Source organism: Euphorbia lathyris, chromosome 2 (assembly GCF_963576675.1).
Source record: "Euphorbia lathyris chromosome 2, ddEupLath1.1, whole genome shotgun sequence".
NCBI lineage: Eukaryota > Viridiplantae > Streptophyta > Magnoliopsida > Malpighiales > Euphorbiaceae > Euphorbia > Euphorbia lathyris.
Window position 1 is genome coordinate 121,550,184 of NC_088911.1, and position 22,295 is coordinate 121,572,478.

Below are 22,295 nucleotides of genomic sequence, written 5' to 3' on the forward strand. Positions count from 1 at the left end.
TTCCAAAAAACAACAATCATTTAAAACGAACCGGAGGATTACTGGCTCGCTTATTGTGAGATGGAAAATTCTCCGTTGTTGTCATTATTCTTTCCTTGCACCTTCCTTTCTTAGCGATGACAGTGTTCCAACTATTTTCCTCCTCCTCTGCCATATCAGCCCATGATTTAGTGTGCGATGATTCAGACGTTGAATTGACACCCTTAGAAACAGGAAGAATATTATCCATCCCAGGAGATGCTGGCCGATCAGCATCATCGCAAATAATCTCATCTTCCATTCTGATCTGCGGACTACCAGGCAAAGCCGAATCAACCTCCTCAACCAGGGTTCGAGCAACAGCAGAAGGCCCAGGCTTTGAAATAATCCAGGAAGTGACCTGCTGAACCGAAACCACATTCTGCACATGATTTGGCTTTTCCCCAGTGTCCTATCATGTGAAACCATGACACGCTTCCTTTCACTGATCACAACCTCTGAAGCTTTTTCTTGCTCCTTCCGAACCCCAATTGGTTTTATATTTTTCCTACAATCATATGTCATGTGACCAATATTTGAACATACTTTACAAAAGCTCGGGAGCCGTTCATACACAACATCAATCCATATTTTCTTACCCTCTTGTTCAATACCCAACTTAACAGGTAAATCATTAATCAAATCAACATCAACTAACATCCTAGCATAATGCCCAAATTCACCTTCAAGAGTGGTATTATCAAATCTGATAAGCCCACCAATGCCCTTAGCAATATTAACCCAAACCTGGGCATTCATTGATTTCACAGCATAAGGGTCAAAGTCCGGAATCCATGGTTGTAAGCGAAAGGTTCCCGGCTTAATATTAATAATTGCCCGCGCGAGCAGCTGATTTTTAATCTCCTGAGAATCCAAAACAACATGGAAAAATCCTCTCCCAATGGAAATTAGACGCCAAAGATTCTTCAAACCCCAAAGCTTTGTTAATGGCTACTTCAAAGCAGGGACCTTCCATGGGGCGTCCCCCTTGTTGAGAATTAACCTACCAATAAGAGAAGACGAACACACAGTAGCCCGTCTATCATAAGCAGACTGATTAATTCTTACCGATCTAAGACTTCCAATATCCGAGATCACAACAGTCGAGATGGGTGCCGAATCCAAATTCCCGGTAAGAACCTTTGCAAATGATCTTCCCAAAACCCCAGAATTTGATTTATCCATGTTCAATCCCGGTTGCAGCGGTGGAGAGTTCAATCCTGATTGCAACGGTGGAACTCTGTGCAATTGCGGAACAGGAGCCTTAGGATTGAATAGAACCCCAATACTGAGAAAATTATCTAAGTAATCCATGGAATTTTAAACGGCGGATGTGAGAACTCCAATTATGAATCCACCAATCAAATTCCTCAAAAGTGGAGCTAATTGAACCCTATCATTCAAATTAATTAATTAAATAATTTTTAGTCAAGCCATGTTATATCTTATCTCAGAGTATACAAAATACAAATCCCATTGGAGATTCAAGCCATCAATCATAGTCCCTCACTGGATCTTGATCGCCTTCTTCAATCTTCATGTCACCAGAAGATGGCGGCAGCCACGCAGACAGACGGCGAAGGAATGGATCGATGGCACGAACGGAAACAATGTGAATAAACGATTTAGGCGGAACGGAAATCGTCGCTGGAAGCCTTTGGTGGAGGAGCAGTCCAGATCTCGGTCGACTAAATAATCGCCTTTGGGTTTTCTCAGAATGAATCTAATCCATGAAGGCGGACAGACGACGAAGGAATGAACGATGAAGGCGGACAAACGACGATAAACGATGAAGGCGAAGGAATGAACGCGGACGGTGAAGGAACGAACGCGGACGACGAAGGAATGAATGCGGACGGCAACAGAGGCGGAATTATCGCTGGCAGCCTTGGAGGAGGAGCAGTCCAGATCCAGATCTGGGTCCCGATCGAAATCAAGATTTTCAAATAATATTAAATTTAAATAATACGAAACTATACTAAAATAATACTAAAATTATAAATAATACTATACCTATAAATAATACTAAACTATACTAAAAATAATACTAAATTTTAAATAATACTATACTATAAATAAGGTGTTCGCTATGGTTAGTGTTCGCTATGGTTACTTTATTTTTTACAAAGTACCGTTGCTTGGTGTGGTTTTCACCATTGGATTAATTTTATGCTCTATCATCCAATGGTGAAAACCACACCAAGTAACGGTACTTTGTAAAAAACAAAGTAACCATAGCGAACACCATAGCGGGCACCCTATAAATAATACTAAAAATATAAATAATACTAATACTATAAATAATACTAAAATTATAAATAATACTTAATACTATACAATAAATAATACTAAAATTATAAATAATATTATACTATAAATAATACTAAAATTTTAAATAATACTCAACTATAAAATAATACTAAAACTATAAATAATATATGTACTAGCAAAGCGACCAGCCATACGCTGTCTGCTCGAGCCCTGGGTCGGCTACACATCATCATCATCATCAGATCCCGACCATCATTGTGCCTCGGCTAACGCCTGAAAATACTCGTCGACAACGTCAATACTAGGATCTCAGTCTCCCAAATCATCCATCTCCTCTCCCCTAAACTCGGGTTGATCCAACACAGGCTGCTCTATCTCAGCCGCCCGCACCTGCTGCGTCCCAGCCCCTCTCCTTCTATGGCCTGATATATCAATACCGCGCCTTCTCGTATGACGTGGTGTATCCTCCTCATCCATATCTAGCTGTCTAGCTGCTGACAGGATAGATTTTCCCGCTACACTCTTCCGCTCCATCTACACATATCCACCACATTATTTAACTAAATTTAACTAAAATTAACAAAATAAAAATTTAAATAAACTAAATTAAACAACATTAAATTAACAAAATAAATTAACAATATAAAAATTTAGTTAAACTAAATTAAATTAAATAAAATTAACAAAACTAAATTAAACAAAATAAAATTTACAACAACTAAATTTAACTAAAAATAACAAAATAAAATTTACAACATAAAAATTTAACTAAACTAAATTAAATTAAATAAAATTTACAACAACTAAATTTACCTATAATTAACAAAATAAAATTTACAACATAAAAATTAACAAAACTAAATTAAACAAAATAAAATTTACAACAGCTAAATTTAACTATAATTAACAAAATAAAATTTACAGCATAAAAACTAACAAAAATAAAAATTATAATCAAATTAATAAAATAAAAATAATAAAAATTAACAATAATAAAAATTATAACCAAATTAAATTAACTTAAAAAAATCATAATTCGCCACACGGGCGTGAGGGCGTGTGGCCATCACGCCTCACCACAGGTGACGGCGTATGAACATCACGTCATCGCCTGTGGTGAGATGTGAGGCCATCACGCCGTCACCTGTGGTGCGGCGTGATGTTCATACGCCGCACCAGAGGTGACGGCGTGATGGCCACACGTCCCAACCCCCGATTCTGAATTCCCCAAATATCCAAAATCGAATCAAAAAACGTCCAAAAATCAACAAAATCAAATAGAATTTCGTACCATTAGTTATTTTCCTTTGCCGCCCCTCCTCCGATCCATGTTTTTGTTACTAAATTAGTCCGGATTTGGTCCAAGAGAGTTTAGGGTGTTAGAGAGTTTTTGAGAATTTTTAAATTTGTCCATAGGATATTTCGATCTATTCCCAAGGCTAAGTGTGGGAATTAAAGACTAGGTATAGGTATAGTAATCCACTCCTTTTATTTTTATGTTAAGTTCTCAGAAAGTTGAAGAAATCAAACAATCATCGTAAGAAGATGACAGTAGTAATGACTTATGTTCTGATTAATGCTATTCCTGAATATTTCATGGGATTTCTTGTGATTATGATGTTGTCAATTTTATACATCATGATTCGAGTTAGATGATAATTAATGATGTTTTAGATCATGGTACCAAGAGAATTTATATATATATATATATATATATATATATATATATATATATATATATATATATATATATATATATTACGCGTTGTTTTTATCACTGAAAAAAACTGAACTGAACTAAATGTTACTGAATTGAATTGAATTGAACTGAATGTTACTGAATTAAACTGCTACTGAATACTGAACTGAATACTACTGAACTTAACTTAATGCTACAATAATGATGATATTAGACTTTAAAATAATTTTAATAATAATAATAGATATTAACAAGCTTATAATAATAATGGTTCTAATAATAATAATAAAAATAACAATAATAATAATAACAATAATAAATAAATATATTATTAAATATAAAAGGGATAAGGTACCAAAATATGCCTATAGTTTTTAGGTAAGTATCAATTTAGGCTCTATGTACAAAATAACACTAATATAGGCTTAGCGTTTAAAGAAATGTACCAATTTAGACATCGATAACGGAACGAGACACAACATTGATATTACTCCGTTAAGTTCTGTCAATTGTACGTGGAGGGAGAAATCAAAACTTAACGAAGTAATAGGAAAGACGTGTCCAATCTGTTCTCGAGGCCTAAATTGATACCATTTTTTAAACGTTAAGCCTATATTGGTGCTTTTTTTTTGTAAAGTTGTGTGCAATGCACTTATATTAAACAAAAGAAAATTACATTAAAGACAAAGGAAAACTATCACCCCATGTGATTCAAACCCATGATCTCTAGGGTCATAGGTAAGCAATCAACCAACAGACCTATTTTGGTACCTTATACCAAGATAAAAGTAAATTGAATATCAAATAAAAGCTCGGCTCGATAAAAGCCTATGAAATTAAATAAAAATGAGTCTAGTTTTAACTAAAAATAAAAATTACATACAAACACAAATTTACATACAATTTAAAGTCTATGAAATTAAAAACAAATACAAATTCCATATGAATACAAATTTCTATTCAAATACAAATAAAAATTTCCATTCAATCACGCCGATCGGAGAATGAAGTGAGAGCGGAAAATGAAGATGACGATGATGATGATGATGATGATTAAAAACAATTAAAATATAGTTGGGACATTTAATAAATTATATATACATTATAAACAATAATAATAAATTATATATAAATAATTATAATTATAATATATAATGATAAATTACTCAATGCTGAAACTGAATGCTAAACTGAAATGAACTGATTGCTACTGAACTGAACTGATTGTTACTGAAATTAAGTAATAAAGAATAGAGCCTTACACTTCAAGTGATTTTGGTGATGTAACGTGCTTGAATCTAGAGTGATTTTTTGAAATGAAAAATGATTGAATATTACTTAAACACAGAATAATAGCTATCACGCTTACAAGAAAGAGAGGAATAATGTTTGTTCCAATTAAAAAAGAGACTATAAGACTCGATCGTGCCGCCTCATCGGTCGCACGATTAGCGTCTCTATGAACAAAATGAAAACTGTAGCTAGGTACCGACTTAGTCAAATCACGTCAATCAGCTAGGACTAGACCTAAGCTCGAGAACTCATCCTCCTCACCTTGATGTAACACGTTGCTAACCGTTTACGAATCACCATCGACACATACTATGCGATCTCCTATGTCCTTGATCCAGCTAAAAGCTTCACGATAGGATATGTCTTCCACCAGAGTCAAAGGGAACAAGCCTATAACCGATCCGTATTTGGCTGCCATAAACGACCCATGGGGATCACGCAAAATTGCCCGAACCCGACTCTATCTTCACCAGGCAGTACCGTAGCGTTAAAGTTGGATATCAATCCCGTAACCGACGGAGTCCACACCGTCCTATGGACAACAGGACCATCAGCGTCAACTCCTGGACATCGAATCTGAGCACGTCTACAGGTGTCTAGAAAAACTGCAACACTTGATACCACTTCAGATGTAACCAATTGCCTACGCTCCCAGACCCAACGATTACGCCCATGCCAAACTAACCATAACCATGTAGCCCAAGCTCTTGCAGATTCTGAAGAACTACCGCCTACCATCTCCCGCCACTAAGGATCGAACACAATCACATCTGCCCTCTCCCGGACTTCTCGCATCATCGAATGGTTCCACATGTTGGAATTTAGTGTCCTAAATACAATTATTTTGGATATTAATATTAATGAATAAATTGTTTATTTGGTCATTTGTTTAATCAGATATATAGCATTAATATGTAACTATATATAAAGGCACAAATCTTTCGCAAAGGAAGTAATCCTAAGTTTATTCGAGTAGTTATAAAGTGTTCATACAAGCATGAAGTGAGACTATACTTTATAATAGACTGATAGACTTAAAGTAAACCCAAGTCAAGTAATATGTTATAGGGATTGGCATATTATTGTTGAGACTTGTATGTAACAGTATTTTCTGTCGAGACAGAAAGCTGATCTCACAAGCTTTAGATATTCTGATATCTAGACAGTTACATGGATCTGATGAAGGAGTTCATTAGGATTGGGACCCGACTTGAGATAACAAAATGGAGTGATTTATCTAATGTGTCAACTGTTCATCTCATCGGTATTAGTAGGTGTAACTAATCCTCAGACTCAAACATTCATTAATTAGTAATTCTGGATTGCGGAGTCTGATACTTTGATTCTGTGCGAGCACGATCCAATAGGTGAGAGCCTAGGGTGTGTGAGAGCAGGGTTGGGTATCACGCGAAGTAATTGCAGAATGGTTAATGTCAGATTGAGCATTCGTCACTCCCGATAAATGGGAGATATATCCAAAGGGCCGCTTGTGGTGAATTGACTGAAATCCTTGCAAGGTGATACAGTTAAGAGTAGAAATAAACATTTCACTTAACTTATCTTTCAGAGTGAATTCAACCTGTACAAGTAAAACCGGACTCTTCGTTATATGTAACCTTGACACATTCCATGGTTATAAGGAATTGACCGACATGATATAGTTGATGAAGGATCGTATTATACTGTACCTAATACAGAAAGGTTAATGTCAGTTATCAACCTGACTTATTAATTGCTCTGGGGGAATATCATAGGTTCTGCTAGTAACAGGTCTCGACGGTATTCCGTTTTATATATGTTGGAATTAATCGTAATGAATAATTTCAAATGATATATACGGCTAGTGGCAATAAAGAACCTAATGGGTCGCATATGGGACTTGGAATCGGAGGATGAAAATGTAATTAGTGGGACATACACATATGGGCCGAAATTTGTATTAATTTAGGGATAAATTAATTTGATTAATAATTATAATTTGATTGTGGTTATCAATTAAATTAAAAGATTATCTGATAATATTAATTAGAAGTTTTTATGTGATTGAAACTCTAATTAATTATTCCTAACATTAATTAATTATTAATTTGATTAATAATAATTATCTAGATATAATTAGTTATTATTTAGATAATAGTAAAGTGTTTATTTAATTATCTAATTAGGAATCCTATTCAGAATAAGATTCCAATTATTTAATTACCTAACACAACTGGGATATTAGGGTTAAGAAAAGTCTATAAATAGACTCCCTAACCCCTAAAATTCGACCAACACAAAAAGTGAGAGGAGGAATTGTTCCGTCTCGGTTAATTTACTTTATTTCTTACTCCCTCTTTGATCTCGTATCGATTTCTGATAGAGGCAATCATTGCGATTGCTATTCATTGAAGGTTGATCACTGATTATCTTTTGTTTTGTGTTGAATCAAATGTTCGTGGTTCACGAGTTGATAATAACAAGTTGTGGGCATTTCGTTTGCAACGGTAGATAGTTCATCAGTAAAGGTATTACTATCTATCCCTCTTTATATGAAATAACAATTAACAGATCTTGGAAAAGGGAAATAGATAAAATAGATAAAATTTTATTCTACCGTTATGCCTAGGCTTGTCTATTTTCCTACATTGGTATCAGAGCCTATGTTAATCTGTTATTTCATATATGTAAATAAAATAGTTTTTCAATCAGATTGATTTGATTTATTGTTAGGTTAAGTTAATTAATCGATTAGTTCAATTAACCTAACGATAAATAAGTTTTGATTACTTGTTAATTAAAACTGATTATGCATAGTTCCTGATTATTTCGGTTGATAATCGGTTTTAAACAAAATCTAAAAGTTTTATAGTTAGATAATTAAAACGTTTTGTTTTATTAAATCTAAAAGATAAAACTGTTTTAATATTCTGAAAATTGTTTTGAAACTGTTTTAGAACAATTATATATATTTATATTTAAAATATATATATATATATATATATTGATAGCAGTTCGGGGTCGCTGCCGCGAGGCGGCAACCCCGAACCGCTATTTGCGGCTGGTTGCTGCCTTGCGGCAGCAACCAGTAGCGGCGGACGCCGCTGCCTTTACGGCAACAGCGTCTGTCCGCTAGCTGCTGCCCTACGACAGCAGCTATGCCAAAGGGTCGGGCCGATTAAATCGGCTCGGACCGATTGTTGGTACCGGGTTTTAAAATTGTTTTAAAATAACACGTTTTAAATATATATATATATATATATATATGTTTCAGAATATAATAATTTGTTTTGATTATCAAAATCAATTTATTTAAAAGTTTGTTTTACCTAAATATTTGATATAAGTAATTCAAAGCATTAAATGAATTATTCGAATTAATTAGGATATGCATAATTGAAATTGGATGAAAATTAATTTAAGTTGTTAATTTGATTAACTTAAATATTACATAAATAGTTTGTGTAATCAACCAATTAAATTTAATTTAATTGAGTCTATGCATGTTTGGCATTATGGACATATTAGACCCTCTTTAATAGTTATTTAGTCTTTTGGTATTTAAATAGTACATGTGTATCCTGCCTTCTCTTACTCTCTATTGTATTTCTCTTCTCATCCAAATCCCTTCAAGTAAATTGAAGTTTTCCTTGAAATTGAATATTGTTGTAATTCAAGGCGCCAAGGAGAAGACGGAGGACCCAAAGAGAAATATGTAATAGTTAGTATTTCCCTAGGGTGACCCTTTATTCCGTTTCTGGCTCAACGGAAATAAACTTAGAGATATGTCCATAATTGTCAATGTTGAATGTATGAATGTCTGATGTATGCTAAAGCAAATCAAGATTAGGTTAGATTATGAGACTTAAATAAATCCCTCACTAATCAAAAGTTAAGTAAATAAGCAAGTTATTAAAATCGGTTGCCCCTCTCTAATATTATAATTCAGCTGGCAGTACTGGGGCCTTTGGCTTGTTGAGTAAACTCAAGCTCGGGGTCTTATGGTAACACCTGAATTATCAAAAAATTATTTTTCACGAATATGGGGTAATGCTTAAATTAGGATAGAATAATTGGATGAGTAAACTCATGTTGTTCTAACCTAATAGCAATATGGTTGGGATTGATAAACGACACATATCAGTTACTAATGTGGTTAGTCACCCAATAACCTAGAAATCACATGTTTTGATGTGATTGATTACATGAATCTACCTAATGAATGTAACTAGCTTGTTGACTAAACTCAAGGTGAAATTTCAGGAGTTAGGATTCTAGCTCACTTAAGGAATTGTGAATATCCTTCGAATTAATATAGAGGGTTATTAATTTCGTAAAATAGTGGGAGCAATTTAAAAACATAAAAGTCCAACGTATTAAATTTGTAAGTGAATTAAACAAATGAATAACATCTGTCACCTTTTCTCACTCTCAAGTTATTAATTTTTCGTACTCTAAAACCAATCATGTCGAAAACCGATCTAAGAAATATCCTTATCGATAATAAGTTGAATGGTTCAAACTTCGCCGATTGGTTTCGTAACCTCAAAATTGTTTTGAAGTTCGAAAAGATAGGGTATGTACTCGATACATTGATACCCGCTCTTCCGGCTGATGATGCACCCATTGAAGAGATTGATGCCTATCAGAAGCATAACTCCGATGATGAACACGCTGGGTGCATCATACTTGCATCGATGACACCAGATCTGCAAAGGCAACATGAGGAAATGGATGCCTATTCTATTGTCATGCACTTAAAGAGCTGTTCGGGAAACAGACTCGTTGTGAATGTTTTGAGATATCAAAACTGCCGTTTCGCTGCAAGATGCAAGAGGGCACATCTGTTATGACACATTTTGTTAAGATGATTGGCTATATCACCAAACTTTCTAGTATTGGCTTCGCGATGGATCATGAGCTAAGTGTCGACTTACTTCTTACATCCCTCCCAGAAAGTTATTCACAGTTCACCATGAACTACCAAATGAATGACTTAAAGACCTCTCTTGAACAGCTCGCTAATATGCTCAAGACAGTTGAGACAAATATGAAGAAAGATAAAGTGGTACCCGCTCTTGTGATTGAGGGATCAAAGAAGAGGAAGGGGAATTTTCCCAATCCAAAATATCCCAAGAAGAACAAGGGAGGCAAGCCGGCCCAAGCCAAAGGAAAGCAAGTCAAGAAGCCTAAAGGGGAATGCCACTTCTGTGGTAAAGATGCGCATTGGAGGAGAAATTGTAAGGAGTACCTAGCTTCTCTTAAGAAGGGAAAGGACGGTGCTTCAACTTCTGGTATGTTCTATATTGAAATTAACTCAATTTCACAGTCTGAATCTTGGGTATTAGATACCGGATGTGGATCTCATATCTGTATGAATATGCAAGAACTAAAACAGACTAGAGAATTGAAGAAAGGAGACATAAACTTGCGAGTAGGAAATGGAGCAAGAGTTGCCGCCCTCGTAATTGGGGATTATGTTTTGAGTTTGCCCTCTAGGCTTGTAATAGAATTAAGGAACTGTTTGTATGTTCCAGAGATGTCTCGCAATATTATTTCTATTAGATGTCTAATTGATGATGGCTTTCATGTTTCAATTAAGAATAATGGTTGTGAATTTTATTGAAATAAAGTTTTCTATTTTTCAGGAATATCATTGAATGGGATTTATGTTTTGAATGATAAAGTTTCTGCTTTCACAATTGATACCAAAAGACTTAGATTAGATAACTCAACTTACTTGTGGCATTGTCGTTTAGGCCATATAAACCAGAGACGCATGCTTAAGCTACATCAAGATGGGCTTATAGACTCAATTGATTGTGAATCGATGGGAACGTGTGAGTCATGTTTAAAAGGAAAAATGACAAAGACACCCTTTAGCAATAAAGGTCAGCGTGTATCAGACACTCTAGGATTAATACATTCAGATGTATGTGGTCCTATGTCAGTACAAGCAAGAGGAGGATTCAGATACTTCATTAGTTTCATAGATGATCATACTAGATATGGTTATATCTATTTGATGAAACACAAGTCAGAAGCTTTTGAGAAATTCAAATGCTTTAAGAATGAAGTTGAGAATCAAACAGAAAAGACTATCAAAATACTTCGATCTGATCGAGGTGGAGAATATCTTTCTGAAGAATTTATGAGTTATCTAAATGAATGTGGAATATGCTCACAATGGTCACCTCCTTATACACCACAACACAATGGTGTATCAGAAAGGAGAAATCGCACCTTACTAGATATGGTACGATCCATGATGAGCACCACTGCTCTTCCAAAATCATTCTGGGGCTATGCCTTAGAAACTGTCCTATTTACCTTAAACCGAGTTCCAACCAAATCCGCCAGTTCCACACCATTCGAACTGTTCGTTGGTAGAAAACCCATCTTCTCTTTCATAAGAATATGGGGATGTTCAGCATACGTCAAACGTATTGTGTCAGATAAATTAGATCCCAAATTTGACAAGTGTTTCTTCAAAGGATACCCAAAGGAAACTATGGGATATTACTTTTATCATCTAGATGACCAAAAGGTAATAGTATCCAAACACGCAGTGTTTCTAGAGAAAGAGTTTCTGGAAGAAACACAGAATGGAAGCGCGATTGAACTTGAAGAAGTTCAAGAGGAATCACATGTTGAAAACACGGAAGAAGTTGAACCCGAACTCGTTTCACTAGATGAAACACAAGTGTCATATCCTACATGTAGGTCTCATAGAATTCGTGAACTCCCAGTTAGATATGGTTTTTTAGTGGGAGATAACGAATTGGTTCCCGTGTTAGACGATGAACCTGAAACCTACGAAGAAGCTCTTGCTAGTCCAGAATCTAAAGCATGGCTTGAAGCCATGAATTCTGAAATGGACTCCATGTATACTAACCAAGTGTGGACTTTGGTTGATCCACCCGAAAGGATAAAACCCATTGGGTGCAGGTGGATCTTTAAGAAGAAGACTGACATGGATGGAAAGGTTAGTACCTACAAAGCTAGGTTAGTAGTGAAAGGATATCGTTAAAAACAAGGTATTGACTATGACGAGACTTTCTCTCCAGTAGCCATGTTCAAATCCATCAGAATATTGCTTGAAATTGCCACTCATTTTGATTATGAGATTTGGCAAATGGATGTGAAAACAGCTTTCCTAAATGAAAACCTATTTGAGGATGTATACATGATGCAACCTGAAGGTTTCACATCGAAGGATGCAACCAAGGTTTGCAAACTTCAAAGGTCCATTTATGGACTCAAGCAAGCATCTAGGAGCTGGAACAAGCGTTTTGATGAAACCATAAAACAATTTGGTTTCGAACAAAACTCAGAAAAGGCTTGTGTTTACAAAAAGACAAGTGGGAGCTCAGTCGTTTTCTTAGTACTATATGTTGATGATATACTACTTATGGGAAACGATGTGGCAATGTTGCAAACAGTAAAAGTTTGGTTATCGGGTAATTTCTCCATGAAAGACTTGGGAGAAGCAGCCTACATCTTAGGGATCAAGATCTATCGCGATAGATCAATGAGACTGCTCGGACTATCCCAATCTACATATATTGACAAAGTGCTAAAACATTTTGACATGCATGAATCAAAAAGAGGTAACTTACCAATGGTCCATGGTGTCAAGTTATCAAATGGTCAGTGTCCTAAAACGGACAGTGACAAGAATCGCATGGCTGTAATTCCTTACTCCAGCACGGTTGGTTCGATCATGTATGCTATGCATTACACTAGACCTAATGTGGCATTCGCATTAAGTATAACGAGTCGATATCAAAGGAATCCAGGATTTGATCACTGGATTGCTGTCAATAACATTCTTAAGTATCTTAGAAGAACTAAAGACATGTTCCTCGTATATGGACAAGGAGAATTGAAAATTGAAGGATATTCAGATGCTAGTCATCTGACTGATGAAAATGATTACAGATCCCAATCAGGATACCAGTTTATCCTGAATGAAGGTTCAGTTAGTTGGAAGAGTTCCAAACAAGGAAGTGTTGCTTTCTCGTCGACTGAATCAGAGTACATCGCAGCTGTAGAAGCGGCAAAGGAGGCTGTTTGGATTAGAAAGTTCATAACAGAACTAGGAGTGGTGCCTGACATTGTAAATCCCATTACTCTGTACTGTGATAACAATGGAGCCATTGAACAAGCAAAGGAACCACGGTCTCATAATGCATCCAAACATTATCTCAAGCGATATCATCTCATTAGGGAGATCATAGCTAGAGGAGATGTGAGAATAGAAAAGGTGCCCACAGAGGACAATGTTGCAGATCCGTTGACCAAGCCATTACCACAAAGAGCTCATGATAAACATATTAGTTCTTCTGGTATTAGTTTCAGAAACAATTGGCTTTACTCCAAATGGGAGAATGTTGGAATTTAGTGTCCTAAATACAATTGTTTTGGATATTAATATTAATGAATAAATTTTTTATTTGGTCATTTGTTTAATCAGATATATAGCATTAATATGTAACTATATATAAAGGCACAAATCTTTCGCAAAGGAAGTAATCCTAAATTTATTCAAGTAGTTATAAAGTGTTCATACAAGCATGAAGTGAGACTATACTTTATAATAGACTGATAGACTTAAAGTAAACCCAAGTCAAGTAATATGTTATAGGGATTGGCATATTGCTGTTGAGACTTGCATATAACAGTGTTTTCTGTCGAGACAGAAAGCTGATCTCACAAGCTTTAGATATTCTGATATCTAGACAGTTACATGGATCTGATGAAGGAGTTCATTAGGATTGGGACCCGACTTGAGATAACAGAATGGAGTGATTTATCTAATGTGTCAACTGTTCATCTCATCGGTATTAGTAGGTGTAACTAATCCTCAGACTCAAACATTCATTAATTAGTAATTCTGGATTGCGGAGTCTGATACTTTGATTCTGTGCGAGCACGATCCAATAGGTGAGAGCCTAGGGTGTGTGAGAGCAGGGTTGGGTATCACGCGAAGTAATTACAGAATGGTTAATGTCAGATTGAGCATTCGTCACTCCCGATAAATGGGAGATATATCCAAAGGGCCGCTTGTGGTGAATTGACTGAAATCCTTGCAAGGTGATACAGTTAAGAGTAGAAATAAACATTTCACTTAACTTATCTTTCAGAGTGAATTCAACCTGTACAAGTAAAACCGGACTCTTCGTTATATGTAACCTTGACACATTCCATGGTTATAAGGAATTGACCGACATGATATAGTTGATGAAGGATCGTATTATATTGTACCTAATAAAGAAATGTTAATGTCAGTTATCAACCTGACTTCTTAATTGCTCTGGGGGAATATCATAGGTTCTGCTAGTAACAGCTCTCGACGGTATTCCATTATATATATGTTGGAATTAATCGTAATGAATAATTTCAAATGATATATACGGCTAGTGGCAATAAAGAACCTAATGGGTCGCATATGAGACTTGGAATCGGAGGACGAAAATGTAATTAGTGGGACATACACATATGGGCCGAAATTTGTATTAATTTAGGGATAAATTAATTTGATTAATAATTATAATTTGATTATGGTTATCAATTAAATTAAAAGATTATCTGATAATATTAATTAGAAGTTTTTATGTGATTGAAACTCTAATTAATTATCCCTAACATTAATTAATTATTAATTTGATTAATAATAATTATTTAGATATAATTAGTTATTATTTAGATAATAGTAAAGTGTTTATTTAATTATCTAATTAGGAATCCTATTCCGAATAAGATTCCAATTATTTAATTACCTAACACAACTGGGATTATGGTTAAGAAAAGTCTATAAATAGACTCCCTAACCCCTAAAATTCGACCCACACAAAAAGGGAGCGGAGGAATCGTTCCGTCTTTCGTCTCGGCCAATTTACTTTATTTCTTACTCCCTCTTTGATCTCGTATCGATTTCTGTTAGAGGCAATCATTGCGATTGCTATTCATTGAAGGTTGATCACTGATTATCTTTTGTTTTGTGTTGAATCAAACGTTCGTGGTTCACGAGTTGATAATAACAAGTTGTGGGCACTTCGTTTGCAACGGTAGATAGTTCATCAGTAAAAGTATTACTATCTATCCCTCTTTATATGAAATAACAATTAACAGATCTTGGAAAAGGGAAATAGATAAATAGATAAAATTTTATTATTCCGCTATGCCTAGGCTTGTCTATTTTCCTACACCACACACTAATTGTAATCGGACATGTAAGAAACATATGAGATCTCGGACTCCTCAACCTGTTGATAGAAGGGACACAGGACATTGACATTAACTCGGCGAACTCGAAGATTGACATTGGTTGGAAGAATATTCCATGTTGCACGCCAAAGGAAGTTTTTAGCCTTCGGGAGACAAGATAATTGTCATAACCTATTCTAGGGAGCTCTATTAGTCTCCTCTGACGGTTTCGAGTACGACGATGCCAAAGCATAATAAGCCGAGTTCACACTACAAGCTTCCTTTGTTTCCCACTGCCAACACAATCTATCTTCAGTCTCACGCACGGAGATCGTAATCTGTGAAATACATTGCAGATCTTCCGGTGAAAACAATTCACTGAGTATATTAGTAGGGATGGCAACGGGTAGGGTACCCGCGGGTAATATCATTCCCAAACCCTTACCCTTTTATTTTTTAATTACCCTTGCCCGTTAAGAATCAATAAATAAAACAAAAAATATTACAAATTTAACAAGCTATAAATTTAATAAATCATCAATCTAAAAATTGAACAAATTGAACGTTAATTAATAAGAATAAAGTAGCTTAGTGGTATCACTCAATTGTTGAAAAATAAAAAGTTAGGGTTCAAATCTCACGTCTTACATCTAAAAAAACATTAATATTTATTAATATAAAAAAAATTTATGGCGGGTACCGGGTACCCTAGGGGGTATTCCCATACCCGTCCCATTACCCTAACGGGTAATGGTTTTGATGTCATACTCGTCCCATACAGGGTACGGGTAGTCCCATTAGGGTCGGATAGTGCCGGGTACCCGCGGGTACACTACCCGTTGCCATCCCTATATATTAGTATCCCAACGACCGTTTGTAATTAACATATCGTCTTTCCACTCTCCATCCAGAATGTCAATACTATATGGACCACCAATATCCATATCAAACCTCTTATCTCGCCATATTCGAGTACTTCAGCCATCTCCAATATGAGTTCGAACCCCTGCATTCACCAACTCGCGACTTTTATATATACTGGACCAGATCGCACCTCAGTTTAAAACCCAACTGTGCCTTCCTGAAGTCCAAACTCAGGAAATATATGGGACAGTAATGCCTCTAGAAACATCGAAAATTTCCAAGCATGTTTGCCCAATAACGCAAAGTTAAACTCATAAAAATGCCTGAAATTCATTCCAACCCATTCCTTACGGGAACACAGATATTTCCACACTTTCCATTGTACCCATTGGCCCCACCAATACCCATTAAACATAATGTCAATCCTGGCACATATATATTTAGGAAGAGAAAGTACTTGCATAATATAGGATGGCAGTGATTGGTCAACCACTTTAATCAACACCTCTTTTCCTTGCGAAATTTGCTTCCCTTGCCACCTTGCCATTTCTTACGCAAACGGTGCATCACATATAAAAAAGTAGATATGCAACTCTGACCAACCACTGATGGCAGATCCAAGTAAGTATACTTACTCTGAGCATTACTCATCTTTTATTTGCTGGTGATGCCTTCTTTTTCTTCAATGCTACTATTGTTGAGAGTCGAGTGATGAAGTCTATATTGGAAAGGTATGAAGCAACCTCGGGCCATGCAGTGAACCTGGCTAAATCAGGCATAATGTGTAGTAATAATATGGATCCTATGTAAGGAGAGGGTATCTCTTGAATTTTAGGGGTCTCGAATCCACTATCTATAGGGCACTACATGGGGATCCCATCTTTGGTGGGGTGATCGAAGTGGGCTATTTTTGCTCATCTGAAGGATAGGCTTTGGAGTAAATTGCAGTCTTGGCGAAGAAAAGTCTTATCGAAGTCTTCTTGTTACCCAATTCTATTGTTGAGGAATTGCAGCGAATGCTAAACTCATTCAAGTGGGGTAATAAACCGGGAGGGGGGAGATCGATTAATTGGATGAAATGAGATAGATTGTGTGTGTCAAAATTTCTAGGTGAGATGAGTTTCCAGGATTTCACTGCCTTTAACTTGGCACTATTGGGGAAGCACGGGCGGCGTTTCACAACGGAACCCAATGCTCTTGTTAGTCGTGTCTTCCAAGCTAAATACTACCCAATGCTCTTGTTAGTCATTTCACTGCCTTCATTAGGTGCGACGGTCTGATCCCATTTCTCCACAGCAAACAGCAGCTGGAGCTCCGTGTTTGCTCTAGCATGTTCCTCCGACAAATGCAATGTTGACGCGACATCGTTTACATCAGCAAGTCATGGAGGAATAAGCGTTGTTCTGCGAGGCGCGGATGGCAGATTTATTGCTGCTCGTATACGCAGGTTGGAAGGTTCTCCAACAGTTCGGAAAAGTGAATCGTTGGCCTTGTTGGAAGCTATGTTATGGACGGATGAGAGAAACTTCTCCAATGTGATATTTAAATCTGGTGCTAAAAGTGTGGTTGATTCATTGAATTCCGGATTGGAAGATGAGACAGAGTTCAGGGATCTTGTGCAGCAGTATCGGTTTATTCTTCATTTTAACGACTGTAACTCAGTCATCTTTATACGGAGACAGACAAATAGAATAGCTCACGCGTTAGTTAGAGAGCTTCGGTTTATTATTAGTCTCATTATTTTCTATCGTTTACCTAGTTATTTTATGAGTGTCAGTCATTGACATTTTTTACCCGATTGTGATTCATTAATCCAATTCTTTTAAAAAAAAATGAAATCGATTATCCACGTGTATTTTATTTATAGTTATAGTTTTCCGAATTAATTCGATTTCTTTAACGTGGCTTGATGATGAGTTGTCACAACTTGGATAACAAACAGTAAAAACTCACTCCAAGTTGTTCGAAATATTGAGAATATGTTTGCAAGAAATCAAAACTATAGTATCGAATCAGCAATAATTTAGTCTAAAAATCTCAATGTGAAATTTGAGTGAGAGCTGGCACCAAACCAAAGAAGAAGAAAAATCCATGAATTGTAAACTACACCTGTAATGTAATCATAACGTGAATGAAGAGCCATCATATATTTATTAAATATACACTTGTCTTCCAATTTATATCGGACTATGCAACTATTTCAATAAATTAGTAATGATGTAATTTTATTTTATTTTTGCTAAAACAAACAAAAACATAATGATGTATTTTATTTGTTAGTAATACATAAATGACGAACAAAAACAAACTCGGAATCATGTTTTCATAATGGATGAGACAATATCCAACTTGCAAAACGGTGGAACATGAATTTTGGATTACACTTATAAAAATAAACTTACTCACAATAACCATGATGATTTCAAAATAAATTTTTCATTAATTAACATTTTACATAAAATTTCATTTTAAATATTTTAAATCCCATTTTCAAAACTCTTTATTCTCTCTTTTAAACAAAAGACATTTAAAAAAAGTGTAAACCTATAATTTTGGCGCAACGGTAAAACGTTGTTGCCGTGTGACCTGAGGTCACGGGTTCGAGTCTTAGGAGCGGCCTCTTGCCAATTAAATTGGCAAGGGAAGGCTTGCCCCCAATACACCCTTGTGGTGGGACCCCTCCCCGGACCCTCGCTCAGCGGGGACGCGTAATGCGACCGGGCCGCCCTTTTTTTTTATTATTTGTAAACCCGTTGAATTTGATTGATTTGTACGAAGAATGGTTTTAAAAACATTCTGACATCGAAGTTAGTAAAAAAGTATAAGGAAACAACATATTTTTCTTAGGGTTTGTTTATTTCATTTTCTTGGACTATTTAACTTTCCATAAATAGAATTTTAAATGATTGGTTGGGGAATTGATGTTTGACTTTTCTACATAAAAAAAATAGTTTTTTCCAACCGTCTTAACAGTAAATAATAAATACAATAGTTAAACCAAACTGATCCGATCTTAAATCTATGTTACCTTTGAACCTCAGCTTGCTGTGTGGATCGGGGCCGTTAAAATTAACCGACTTCGTGACTGTGGAATGGACTTAGCATGTGCGATTAGAGATGGACCTCACAAAAACTGACCCACGGAAAGAATCTTCACTTAGACGCTGCTCGGGCCCTAAGCCCAAATACCTCATCAGTCCATAAATTTACTTTGTTTAGATCTTTGCTAGCGGTACTGATAGAAATTCATTTGAGTAAGTTACATATTAGTCATTATTGAGCAATTATTTACAACTATCTTATTTTTATAAAAAATTTCTTAAAATGTTAAGAAAAAATGGTTTTAGTATATATATTTTGAAAAAACATAGTGGCTTACTATGTTTTAAACCGTGAAAATTGGCAGTTTTTTTATTTTTTTCAAACTCAAAAAACGAATAACTGTTTATTTATTTGACAAAAACATAATAAAAATTCCAAAACTGATTATACATGTAATTTGCTCAATTCATTTTGAAGTTGGATACTGCTAAATTAGCTTCAACAAAAAACCTCATGTTAGTGCAATCCAATGTGGCACAAGCTGGCATTGATTAAATAAACTATAAAAAAAATCAGAACCGCACAATAATCAAACATTAGACCAAGAAAAGTCAACTGAACTAATCTCATAATAATCTATGACCGAATTAAAAAAATGATATACACCTATATAATATATTTAATCATATGTAGTGTAGGGTACAATAGAGTCTGGCTCATGCTTAAAGCACGTGGTGAGCCTTACCTAATCATCACTGAGTTTCAAAAGTAGTATTAAAAGGACAAACACTGGTGACATGCATTTTTCTAATGCATACGATACGATGACGTATAAGCTTAGGCAAGAGAGAGATCAGATCAGTAAAAAGAGAAGAAACAGAAGAAAACCTAACATGTGCAGAATTGAGAAAATCGATTGCGGTTGAAATCGGAATCTTTAACGATGAAATTCAGATTTACGAAATATGATCGATCGGAGAAGGAAAGATAAAAAATAGTTGCGACTTGCAAATGCGAAAGTACCTTTCTCGTGAATATGCCGATATTTGGAATCTGAAGCTTCTACTTATCTTCAATTAGGTGGAATCTGCAGATTGATCGGCGAGATAGGAAGAAGAAAAAGCTTAATTAAAAGGGCGGCAGAGAATAGAGAATAGAAGTTGAGGAATTTCAGATTTCCTGATTTGGTTCAAAAAGAGATGAGAACAGGAAAATATAATTGGGAGGGGAAGGTGGTGGTGGACCCACCACCGAAATCTAAAAAAAAAAAGAAAGGGACCCACATTGTGGAGGGGTGGTTGGTGGGACCCGGGGGAGCGGCGCCATGAAATATGAAAAATGATTTGTTGAGATGGTAAATGGTAAGTGGTGAATAATTGATGATAGTATGAAGGCCTAATCTCTTTCCAGCCCCTTAAACTTGTAACTTTTTTCATTTAGCCACCTAAACTTAGAGTGTTCCTATTTAGCCACTTAAACTCAATAAATGAGACACCTTTAGCCCTTATAAGCCTACATGGCACTTACGTGTCACTTGTTGCCTTCCCAGCCCCTTAAACTTGTAACTTTTTTTCATTTAGCTACTATAACGGTAAAATTTCACCACTTAAAGTATCACAAAAAACCCTCAAATCCGGAAAGATTGTTTTATGGATGTCCAAATTATGGGGTTAGTTGTTTAATAACTTAATTGGTTATGATAAATTAATAACTGTATTTAACGAATTGCTATTTTTTTAAAATTTTGATTTGGAAAAAGAGGTCAAAAGAGTTACAATATTTGAGTTTAAGTGGCTAAATGGGAAGACCTAAAGTAAAAGTGGCTAAATGAAAAAAAGTTACAAGTTTAAGGGGTTGGGAAGGGGTTAAGCCTTGAGTTTAAGTGACTAAATAGAAAGACCTAAAGTTCAAGTGGCTAAATGAAAAAAAGTTACAAGTTTAAGGGACTGTGAAGGGTCAGGCCTAGTATGAATAACGATGTCTCGAGGGGTTTGGTTTGGTTTGTGCCATTTTGGACTTACTGACACTGTTACTGTCACCGTAAGAGGAATTGGGTGGACCCTCTTTTTTCTTATGAAATTTCTTTGTTATAAAAAGAAATAGATACTAATATTAAATTGTTACTCTCAATTATATTTTTTTAGAAGAAAAAGATTTTAGCAGCCACTAGTCTGTGTGATCTTGAAATTTAAGGTACCCATAAAATTTTAGGTATGCATAAAACTCATAATTGACATTGCGATGTAGATTGAAGTCGGTAAAGGTTTTAATTGTAAACCAACAAAGATTACAATCTTCTCTAACTTAACTAGAAGGTTGAGTAAACCCACAAGGATGAACCTTGGTGCTCCAATAGAGGCTTTCAATGTCAATATTATCAAAATTACCAAACCTTACAAAATGAGAGGCTTAAATACCTCCTCCAAACATATGAAAAAGTACTAAAAGCCCTTGAGTAGGGTTTCCTAGTAAAGCATAACAATAAGGGTAAAATGGGGAAGCTAGAGAATAATGGTAGTTCAGTAATTAAAGGGTAATGGCAAAGTAGTAATTAAGAAAAGTGAAATGGTCTCCCTTTCATGTTGAGAACTTGGAGGGGAAGCAATCTCCAGCGTGGTACGTCCTGCGTACCTGGACTTACGCCCCGCATGTGTGAGTCCCTGAGCTTGGGGACACTCGTTGATGCTCCTTACGCGTGGCGTCTTCCGGACTACGCCCCGCGTAGTTCGACTCCTGGCCTTGAGGTTCCGTAGGGTGAGATATATGTGTGGCGCCTTCGGGGTCACGCTCCGCGTAGTTAGGCTCCTGAACTTGATGGTCGTGTGGAGTGGGCTCTACGCGTGGCGTCCGAGGCGTACGCCCCGCGTACTTGACTTCCTGAGGTGACTCTCGCTCGAAACTGCTACCCGCGCCCCGCGTG

At 35.9% G+C, this 22,295-nt stretch overlaps 1 long non-coding RNA gene across 2 annotated transcripts; it reads right to left on the reverse strand.

The window, feature by feature from the left end:
• Positions 1 to 5,647: 5,647 nt before the first annotated feature.
• Positions 5,648 to 20,549, reverse strand: LOC136219754 (uncharacterized). 2 transcript variants are annotated; one of them, XR_010684267.1, is made up of 3 exons: positions 20,399 to 20,549; positions 19,362 to 19,568; positions 5,648 to 6,110 (listed from the first exon to the last, which is right to left on the reverse strand). It is a non-coding gene; the product is annotated as an uncharacterized lncRNA (long non-coding RNA). The 2 variants fall into 2 exon arrangements; XR_010684268.1 differs by lacking the exon at positions 5,648 to 6,110 and adding an exon at positions 13,653 to 13,668.
• Positions 20,550 to 22,295: the final 1,746 nt, after the last annotated feature.